At 43.7% G+C, this 11,038-nt stretch overlaps 1 protein-coding gene and 1 long non-coding RNA gene across 5 annotated transcripts in view; one reads left to right on the top strand and one right to left on the bottom strand.

The window, feature by feature from the left end:
- Nucleotides 1–3,833: 3,833 nt before the first annotated feature.
- On the bottom strand, nucleotides 3,834–8,780 carry LOC133377775 (uncharacterized). The gene is made up of 4 exons (XR_009760792.1): nucleotides 7,848–8,780; nucleotides 7,648–7,737; nucleotides 6,515–6,591; nucleotides 3,834–4,369 (listed from the first exon to the last, which is right to left on the bottom strand). It is a non-coding gene; the product is annotated as an uncharacterized LOC133377775 (long non-coding RNA).
- LOC133377771 (pecanex-like protein 4) overlaps nucleotides 7,850–11,038 on the top strand; it is a 30,285-nt gene continuing 27,096 nt past the window's right edge. Inside the window, exons 1-2 of one of the 4 annotated variants that reach the window (XM_061612423.1) lie at nucleotides 7,850–8,182; nucleotides 8,961–9,047. The gene's annotated coding sequence lies outside the window, so the exon portion shown is untranslated. The other 3 variants (XM_061612425.1, XM_061612424.1, XM_061612426.1) reach the window with 3 other exon arrangements.

Genomic DNA, 11,038 nt, shown 5'->3' with positions numbered 1-11,038 from the left:
TGGCCTCAAGAGGGCAGTGTGAGGCAGTTTAAATTAAACTGCTGCTGGAAAACCATCTTGCAAAAAGCATGGACAATGAAGCAATTGTGTTACAATAGTCATTATTTTAAAAAAAATCCCATAGTAGGCTCTTCCCATTAGCTTTCTGTGCCTTCTTGAGAAGAAACAGCTGCATTTCCTTCTAATTAAAAAACCCTAAGAAACCGTAAGATTAAAGCAAATTAACCTGGATGGGTCTTAATGCTCTTTAAGATTCCACCAGTGTCTAGAGACAGCCTTTCCCAACCAGTGTGCCTCCAGATGTTGTTGGACTACAACTCCCATCTTCCTGACCATTGGCAATGCTAGCTGAGGCTGATGGGAGTTGTGGTCCAACAACATCTGGAGGCACACTGGTTGGGAAAGGCTGGCTAGCTGTTTAGAGGCTTCTGACACAATATATGGCATTTTGCTGGCACACATGGAGCACAACAGGGAGAAGTGCTGCGGGGCGGAGCTGGGAATTTTGTTCAGGTGTTTTCTGAATTTGGAAAATAAATTACAGGCTGCGATCAGCAAGTTGTGTGCGTTTGTGGTGTGTATGTGTATCAGGGTGGCCTGCCCATATAGTGCACTAGGCGGTTGCCTATGGTGCCAAGTTGGGAGTGTGTGCCAAATTCAAGAAAAAAATACAAATAAAATGACAAAGATGCCATTATTTCAATTCTATGTAGCACTAATGAGATCGCTGTGTCGGCACAAACATTTCTGCTTGTTTGATGGAGTGATCTCCCCTATGTGCTGTGGGGCTGATTTGGGGGATGGCGCACAAGGGGGGGAGGAAGTCATGGTCCACTAGCAGGAATGCTTGCAATGGCTCCTGCTAGCGGGATGGTTAATTGAATCTGTCATTATTTCATTTCCCAAGCACGTACAGAGAGAATATGAATTACAACTGTAATACATAAAAGAGAAGTAACAGTGTTAACCAGGGCCTTTTAAGGGGGAGGGCACAGAAGGCAATTGCCTCACATATGGAAGAGGCCACATGAACACTGGCATTGCTGCATTGTTGCCAACTCTTTTCTTTCAGAATCCCACTAACTTGAGCACCAAAAACCTAATGGGGGGGGGAATTGCAGAACAAACCGTGCCGGTGCTCACATCCTTTTGTTGTGACACCATGAGCACGATGGTTGCAGCCACAAGCAGGGCTAATAGTAGCAACCCAGCCCAACCATAATCAGACTTTCTACTTAGCATATTTATTTTTATGTTACCTCTTTTCCTCCAAGAAACCAAAGGCAGCTTACATGATCCTCCTCCTCCTCTCCATTTTATCATCACAACTTATTAGGTTAGGCTGAGAGTCAGTGACTTGCCAAAATCACCCAGTGAACTTCATGGCCGAGCAGGGACTAGAATCTGTATTTCCCCAGTCTAACCACACCACCACACTGACCCTACATACACTATAGGCCCAGGGTCCTCAAGGCAGAGCCTAAAGCCACCAGTCGTGCTCATGGAGACCTACCAGAGTGCCCTCCAGGGTCTCTGCTCCCTTCATTGCACAATTATAAATTATAACGGCCAGCAGCTTCTCTTAACTCTCACTGAGTTTTCTTAGGCCTCCTGCTGTTATAATTGGCCACAGAACCAGAAATGGACACCCCCAGCAGAGAGAAATCAGTTAACACTGTTCCCTTTCTTCTCCAATGTGAACGCTGATTAGAACTGTGAGAACAGTTCTAACTGGACAGGACCAGCTGGACAGCACGTGGATACCAAGGAGAGGAGTGGAGGAGATAGCCAGGGAGCAGCTGTGCTTGTGTGTCAGTGGAAGAAGGAAGCATGTGCTATGGGTAGTGTTGTTTTATTTACAGCCGATTTAGGGAAATGACTTGCCTTCTGTGAAATGGATGTTGGGGCAGAAGACTTGGATTCAAAGGAGTGGCTTTATGTTTGGGGGCTTATATACCCCAACCATTTTACTAAAGTTCTTGGACAAGTTATGTTAGAATATGTGGTTCAACTCGAACTGGTGGGTTGGGGCTGCATGGGGTTAAAAAGGATAGCTAGAGAGGAGACCTCCTGATTGTTAGGCTATACCTATCCTTTCATCTCCTGCTGACTCTTCCTTCCTATTACACTGATATTCTCAGGCTGTTCACCACATCTCCAGGTTTCTTCATTCTCTTGAGAGAGAGAGAAGACATCTTTTCTTTGTCTGTCTCTCTCCTCACACCATGAGGGCAAACACTAGGCATCTCCAACTTAGCTAGTTAGCTAGATGTAGAACTCTTTCCTATCAAGTGTGTACTTCCAGAATAAAGTAGTTATTTCTTATTTTTGAAGCTTAAAAGTCTCCGACTAATTCCAGGGAAGGTGTAATCTTTAGCAAAGATTCAAACACACAAAGTTCATTCACATGCTCTCTAATTTTGCTACTCTGCAACAAGTTACTTGTCTTTAGGCCTTCTGTGAAATGAATGTTTCATTTGCAGTAGTAAAAATTGGGATTGTTCACACCCCCTTGGCAGCCCTTTTGTGATTGGCCCAGCCCTGCCTATAGCAGCCCTTTTGTGGCAGTGTCCACAAAGTCAAGATAACTTAACAAAAATTCCACTCCTAAAGAAGCAATGAAGTTTGTGAAGATCAACTCAAAGTTTTCCAAGCATTTTTATAGCTGTACAGATTCTTTTAATTTTGCCAGTTTTCATGACTAGTGGGGAACGTACCTTCTCAAAGTTAAAATTGATAAAAACATATCCGCGTTCAACAATGGTGCAAGAGAGCCTTGTTGGACTTGCCATTGAACACTGCTGAATTTTCAAAACTTAAACCAAGAAAAGCCATGTTCTCAGAGCACAGAGTGTTTTTGATTCAGAGTATTTTGTAGTTAAAGGTTAAAGTTCATTGAAAAGTTTTCTTCTTTCTACATTGGATGTGGTTGTAATGGTAGTTAAAGCGGGATAGCATAATAGATGATTTTGGATTTGTAATAATAAAAATTATAATTAACATTTTAATTCATTTTGTTTTATATTGGACTGTAATATCTAGCTGCTGTGTATAAATCTATTCTGAAAATTTTGTGTCTCTATTTTATCTGATCTCAGGAACATTGGCTGGACAGACAGATGGATGGCCAAACCGAATTATGCCGCTGTTTAAATAAATGCACTTTTAAATGGAGTATAGGGCCAAAATGATTTCCACTTTACCAAAAGTAAAAACCTCAGCCTAGATCTGCGCATACCATGGACTGCAAAAAATACAAATAATTGGGTGTTAGAACAAATTAAACCAGAACTATCACTAGAAGCTCAAATGATGAAACTGAGGCTATCATACATTGGACATATTATGAGAAGACATGATTCACTAGAAAAGACAATAATGCTGGGAAAAACAGAAGGGAGTAGAAAAAGAGGAAGGCCAAACAAGAGATGGATTGATTCCATAAAGGAAGCCACAGACCTGAACTTACAAGACCTGAACAGGGTGGTTCACGACAGATGCTATTGCAGGTCACTGATTCATAGGGTTGCCATAAGTCATAATCAACTTGAAGGCACATAACAACAACAAAGACCTGCCCATGGGGTTTGGGGGTGCCAATTGGATGGTTCGCCTAGGATGCTAGCTCCTGGCAGCTAGTCTAGGGCCACCCTGTAGAAGGGGGTTTGGGTGCAAACTTCAGAAAGAATGTAGGAACATAAGGCCTACAGGATCAGACCAAAGGCCCATCCAGGCCAGTATCCTGTTCTCACAGATGCCTATGGAAGCAGGATATAAGTTTCATCATTTTAGCTTCTAATGATAGTTCTGGTTTAATTTGTTCTAACACCCAATCATTTGCCTTTTTCGCCATGCCTGGTATCCGCAAAACTCTTCTCCAACACCACATTTCAAATGAGTTGATTTTTCCTGCTCTTTTCCAACTTTCACATCCATACATAGAGATGGGGAATACCATGGTCTGAATGATCCTGACCTTAGTGTTCAGTGATACATCTTTGCATTTGAGGGCCTTTTCTGGTTCTCTCATAACTGCCCTCCCCAGTCCTAGCCTTCTTCTGATTTCTTGACTATTGCCTCCATTTTGGATAATGACTGTGCCAAGGTATTGATAATCCATGACAAGCTCAATGTCCCCATTGTCAACTTTAAAGTTACATAAATCTTCTGTTGTCATTACTTTAGTGTTCTTGATGTTCAGCTATAGTCCTGCTTGTGTGCTTTCCTCTTTAACTTTCATCAGCATTCGTTTCAAATCATTACTGATTTCTGCTAGTAGTATGGTATTGTCTGCGTATCTTATTGATATTTCTCCCTCCAATTTTCACACCTCAGTGGTTTACAAGTATAAAAGCCAATTACACCAGCACTGAAACATAAACATCCATAATGAAAACACACAGTAAAATAATCCTATTAAAATATAAACATCCATAGGTAAAATACGCAATAAAACAATCCCACTAAAACGTGAGACTCAGGTCGAGAGGTCAAGGGAATGCCTGTGTAAACAGATGCATCTTCAAAAGCCGGTGAAGTGCCAATACAGTTGAGGCCTCTTGTATTTCAGCAGGGAGTACATTCTGTAACACTGGTGCCAGCAGTGACAAAGCCATTGGTAATATGCTGAAGGAAGGCTGGGGTCCCTTCTGTTTGCGAAGTGTGGAGTGAGACATACCAAGTCTGGGGATGTTTTTGCTCACCCACCCCTCATGGCAAGCACCCCCTCCCATCTGGCACATATGCTAATTCATTTAAACAAATAGGAACTGCAACAAAATGTTGCAGAGTGTAGTAGTCCTCTTCAGGATTCCAGCCAACCAACCATGCCTTCTTTCAGGGTGCTCCATCCTTCCCCACCCCAATGGCATTTCATGGCCACTGAACATACCCAACTCTCATTGGGAGGTTTTCCATTTTAGATTTTATGTACTTCTCCAAGTCTCATGGTTCCCCCCAAGCCTACAAATACTCTTCTCTTCTGTGAGGATAAGATCCAAACATGGATAATTAATTTGCTGTTAGTATATTTGACTGTTGTCTGATCAGAGAAATCACCCACAATGCCTCACTCTAAGAAAAGACCCCTTTTTCAGTACAAGGCATGGAGCGCCCCAGCTGTCACTGCTTTGATAGCAGCAGTGCTTAGGAGGGAAAGACCCATCAGGATGGACGCAAAGCACCAGCAGCAGTGATGGCAGCTGCTGACTGTGCAGGCAGGGGGTCCACAATCTACCCCCCAATCTGCCACCTGAGGCATGTGACATAACATGCTTCATAGGGCCAGCCCTATTCAGGTTGGGATAATGGACTGGATGAGGGCCAATAAACTGAAGCTTAATCCAGGCAAGATAGAGATGCTGTTGTTGAGTGGTTCTTCTGAGTGGTGTGCGGCCTAGTCTGGATGGGGTCACACGTCCTCTGAAGGAGTGGGTTCTTAGTCTGGAGGTTCTCCTGAATCCACTGTTGTCATGAGACACAGGTGGCCTCGGTGGCACTGAGTGTCTTCCATGAGCTTAGGCTGGTGGCCCAACTATGACCTCATCTGGACAGGGATAACCTGGCGACAGTAACCTCAAGGGTGGATTATTGCAATGCACTTCACTTGGGGCTGCCTTTGAAAATGGTTCGGAAGCTTATATTAGGGCAGAATGCGGCTGCCCAACAGTTGACAGGTTCAAAGCAAACAGTGCCTATAACATCAATTCTGTTCCAGTTACATTGGCTGACTGTATGCTTCCAAGCACAATTCAAAGTGCTGATTTTGACCTATAAAGCTCTTTATGGCCCAGGACCTTAATACCTTCTGGATCACCTCTCCTAATATGACCCTACCCAGACCCTTTACATCTTCTTTAAGTCCCTCCTCTGAGGGAGGTTACAGGATGGTGACAAGTGAGAGAGCACCTTTTCAGTTGTGGCTCTGTCTGTGCAATGCCTTCCCCAGTGAGGTCCACCTGGTGCCTTCACTGACATTGTTGTGGCGCCAGGTAAAGACTTATCTTTTTTCCCCAGGCTTTTGATAAACAAAGATGATGCTGTTATTAGTGTGCTGCCAAAGCCTCCTGTGGCTGTTATGAGGGTTGTTTGTTTTGATTCTTTGTTTTGATTGTGGTATATTTATTTGCATTTTTAACAATGTTGTAAGTCGATTGGAGACTTTTGGGTAATAAGTGACTAACAAATCTAGTTGTTAATAATAATAATAATAATTTTATATAACTGCATTTGCTTGTTCTGTTCTTGCTGCCTCTCTTTTCTCCCTCCCTTTCTGTTCTCTGTCACACTGTTAAAATTTTAGCTAAGCTTCTCAAGGCCTGGGTTGGTAAAGATTGTCTTCATCAATATAGCTGTATGAAGGAATAATAAAAATAACTGGGTGTGCTGTGCAGTGGAATTTCACATTAATTACGGGGTTTATCAGCTGTGATTCTTTAGCATATGATTGTCCATGTTTAGATAATCTTTTGAATATATATAGCATTAGGTAAGCAACATCCCAAACTCCACATACCTTTAAAGAGATGCTGAATAAAACAGCAAATGAAAAAGAAGACCAACTGCATGCTCGCAGTGCAAATTCCGTTCAACCTGGGGAGGGAAAACAAGGCTTTGGCATACAGAAATGGGAGAATAGTACATGATTATACAGGAATTGCTTGCGCCATCACTAAAATTAGATCATTTCTTTTGTTCTGCTGAACCTTCTGCTCTATTTGCAGGGAATTGTATTAGCAACGGAAGCTGTGAGAATCTGTCCAAACATATTAAGGCAAGTTAGGGACTAAAATAACCAAGGCCTATTTAAATGCTCATTTGGGTGACAGCAACAATGAACCTCTCAGTGTTTCATTTATCAGAAGTAGTTAAAAACTAATCATAGCCCATAGTGAAAAACAATAGATCAGCCCAATTAACACATTTTGTGCATGTTCTTTGTTATAGCATTTTAACTATTTATAGATTTGTTTAATGAAACATCACAATATAGAATCATAGCATAGTAGGAAGTGGGCCTATAAGGCCATCAAGCCCAACCCCCTCCTGACCCTGATATGAATAGATCTTTGTTTCCCAAAGGATCACCGTAATCGACTTGAAGGCACATAACAACAACAAAGTTTGTGAGGAGCAGGCAAAAGACAATTTAAAAAAAACAGAAGAAACCATCAACATTAATAACAAAGAAAATTATGTCTCCTCTAGTCCTCCCCAGTGTCAAGCACACATAAAGCATTAATTCCCATAAAAAGAACTGAGGAAAAGGGGGGACCAAGATTCAATGAAACATTTTATTCATCATGCTAAAATAAAAAAATCCATAATCCATTTTTGTTCATTTTTTTCCAATTTTTCAGAAAAAAAGCAAAAAAGGCTTTGGAAAAAACTTTTTTCCCCAAATTTTTCCGTTTTTTTCCCAGGCCTTCACATCTCTAGGGATGCCACAGGTTTCCGTAAACTATCCAACCATCCACATGTACTTCAATATCATTCATTGCACAACAATTTTTCCTCACAGGGATCATGGTAAGAGTTTTTGGTACATATATATTGCAGCGGAGTGCAGAAGTAACTGCTCTGTTAAGCCTGGTAGTTTAAAGAATAAAGAAACATAACGTTCATCACTACAAAGAGGTAAAGTCATACTTGCTGAAGCAGCCGTGTGTCCTGCACCCAGGGAGCTATTACTAACTGACTGAACAAACGCCGGAAGAGAAGGGAGGGGAGGAGCAAAGCCTGCAAAAACAACGAACTCTTTTAGATGAGGAATCAGCACAAAGGGCAGAATAAATTGCTTTTGTTTTATAAGGGAGGCCCCTCACACATTTTCGGGTCACTTTTCACACCTGTTAGATGGAGCGTTGCTCCCAACAGATCAGACAGTTGAAGGTGGGGCAGGCCTCTGCAGTAGTTTTGGCTGCAACAACAGACCTTCCTCTGGAATTTGAAAAAAATACACTATCGATTCTTGTTTGAGTTAGACGGGGGGGGGGGGGAGAGAGAAGCGCAACTGCTCGTAAGCCGCCCCCACAGAGGACGCCATTTCCCAACCAGCTGCCTCCTTCTCTTCGCCAGTCCTTCCGCGGGCAAAATCCCCCTTCTCGCCGCCGCCTCTCGCCAGCTCCAGGAGGGGGCGCGGGAAGGCCAAAGAGGCGGGGAAAGAGTGGCTGCCTTCGTCTGGGTGAGCGGGCGAAAAGGTGGAGACGGATAAGGGAGAGATGATGGGTGCTTTATTAGAGAGAGAGAGAAGGGGCAACAAATGGTGTGGGCTCGTGGGAGCGCGTGTAGCGTCGCCCTCCCCGCGAGCCATCTTTCCCTTCTGCGCTCCCTTCCCTGAGTGACTCCCCGATTCTGGTCCAGGAGGGGAAAAAATGGCGTCGGCCCTGAGGAGAACGAGAAAGATACAGAGCGAGCGCGAGCCCCCGAGACGCGGCTCCTCGGGCCTTTTCTCCTCACCAGCTTTCCCGCCTCTTCCTGAAGGCCTTCTTCCCCTGCGGTGCGAGAGGTCGCGCCGCAATAAACGCGATGGAGCCTTGAAGGCATTCTGTTTGGGGATATTTGACGCGAGAGAGACTAACGCGGCAACCCCTCTGGAAGGGACGTGCGTCCTGCCCGCCTCGTGTCTCCCTCCGCCTCCCCTCAATCCCCCACACAAAAAGGGGGGATTTGTTGGGGGGGCAGAGGGAAGCGCTTGGCTCTGGTTCAGCCCCTTTGCCTTGGTGTGGGGCTCCTGACCCCGCTAGTGGACGCTTTCCCTATGGAAACCATTAAAAAAGGCGGGGGGGGATTGGAGTCGTAGTAAGGTGTGTGTTGTCTATTAAGTGGAAAGAGGAGGGAGTGTTGTGTGTGTTTGTTGTTGCTTCTGCAGTTGCCAAGTGACTGTGGGGGAGTGTCCTTTGAGCGATCTCGTTAATTGCTCTGCCTTTTTAACTTTCCCTCCCTATTTATTTGGGTTTTAGGCTACGAATTCTCTTGGAAGAATTGCTCGCTCCAGCCAGCAAGCCTGCAGGTTTTTGCAGCCTCCCGCCCCTGAATTGTAGCCCCAGGTATGTTGGTTGCTGCGGTGTGGTTTGTATTATTATCATCTAAATTTAACAGCCCCTCACCACGTTAAGGTGTGCATCCTAGAGGGGAGCTGGATTTAGAAAGGGAAGAGGCACCAGAGATATCGCAAACATAGGTTGGATAATGGAACAGACCAAGGAATTTCAGAAGAAAATCACCCTGTGCTTTATAGATTACAGCAAAGCCTTTGACTGTGTAGATCATGAAAAACTATGGAATGCTTTAAAAGAAATGGGGGTGCCACAGCATGTTTGTTCTGATGCGCAACCTATACTCTGCACAAGAGGCTATTGTAAGGACAGAATATGGAGAAACTGATTGGCTCCCAATAGGAAAGGGTGTAAGACAGGTGTATTTTATCACCCTATTAAATAATCTATATGCAGAACATATACGGAAAGCGGGATTGGACCAAGATGAGGGAGAAGTGAAAATTGGAGGGAGAAATATCAGTAATTTAAGATATGCAGATGATACCATACTACTAGCAGAAATCAGTAGTGATTTGAAACGAATGCTGATGAGTTAAAGAGGAAAGCACAAAAGCAGGACTACAGCTGAATGTCAAAAAGACTAAAGTAATGATGACAGAAGATTTATGTAGTTTTAAAGTTGACAATGAGGATATTGAACTTGTCAAGGATTATCAATACCTTGGCATTACAGTCATTAACCAAAATGGAGACAATAGTCAAGAAATCAGAAGAAGGCTAGGACTGGGGAGGACAGCTATGAGAGAACTAGAAAAGGTCTTCAAATGCAAAGATGTCTCATTGAACACTAAAGTCAGGATCATTCAGACCATGGTATTCCCGATCTCTATGTATGGATGTGAAAGTTGGACAGTGAAAAAAGTGGATAAGAGAAAAATCGACTCATTTGAAATGTGGTGTTGGAGGAGAGCTTTGCGCATACTGTGGGCTGCGCAAAAGAACAATAATTGGGTGTTAGAACAAATTAAACCAGAACTATCGTTAGAAGCTAAAATGATGAAACTGAGGTTATCGTACTTTGGACACATAATGAGAAATCATTCATTAGAAAAGACAATAATGCTGGGAAAAACAGAAGGGAGTATAAAAAGAGGAAGGTCAAACAAGAGATGGATTGATTCCATAAAGGAAGCCACAGACCTGAACTTACAAGGTCTGAACAGGGTGGTTAACGACAGATGCTCTTGGAGGTCACTGATTCATAGGGTCGCCATAAGTCGTAATCGACTTGAAGGCACATAACAACAACAACAACAAAGCAACCTAAAATCACGTCACAAAAAAATAGGCTGGGTCTTAAAAATATATGGCTCGGGTCAAATGCCAGGGTAAAGAGAAGCGTCTTCAGCATTAGCTAAAAACTGTACAGTGACGTTGGCAAGCACACCTGGGTGAGGACGGAGCTCCACAACTTAGGGGCCATCACAGAGAATGCTCTCTCTTGGGCTGCCACCACCCCAACTTGTGAGGGTGGTGGGACTACCAAAAGGGCCACCTCTCTTGATCGCAATGCCCAAGTGGGTCTGTAGGGAAGGAGGCGGTCTTTCAGATATTTGGGCCTCTGATTTGGTTGCAAGTGATACTGATCTTGTATGTGTGTTGAGAGGCTCGACTACCCCACAGGTAACCAACGTAATGCCCTCAAGATGTTGTTGGGGTTCCAGCTCCCGTCAGCTTCAGCCCGGAAGCAACGTCTGGAGGGCTGCTGCCTACCTCGCTCTGCTCCAAAGAGCCACTTTGGGTTGCCAGCTATGTCACTGGTTGCTTTTAGCTGTGCTCTTTAAAAGGTGCTTGGTCTGCAAGAAATGTGAGTGAGCAAGTGGTGAAAAAACAGCATCTGCTAATTTCTGTACATCAGTCTTCTGATACAGGGAAAGGAGCAGGCCATGTCAGTTTTTTCCGGATCATTTGGCAACTGTAGAGTGGTTTCGGGGATAAAGTGTTTGATTTTGACTTAGTGAGTCATGGTTTTGAGCCTT

Source organism: Rhineura floridana, chromosome 2 (genome assembly GCF_030035675.1).
Source record: "Rhineura floridana isolate rRhiFlo1 chromosome 2, rRhiFlo1.hap2, whole genome shotgun sequence".
Lineage (NCBI taxonomy): Eukaryota > Metazoa > Chordata > Lepidosauria > Squamata > Rhineuridae > Rhineura > Rhineura floridana.
Note: the sequence above shows the minus strand (reverse complement) of the source record. Positions and strands in the feature narration are given on the sequence as shown.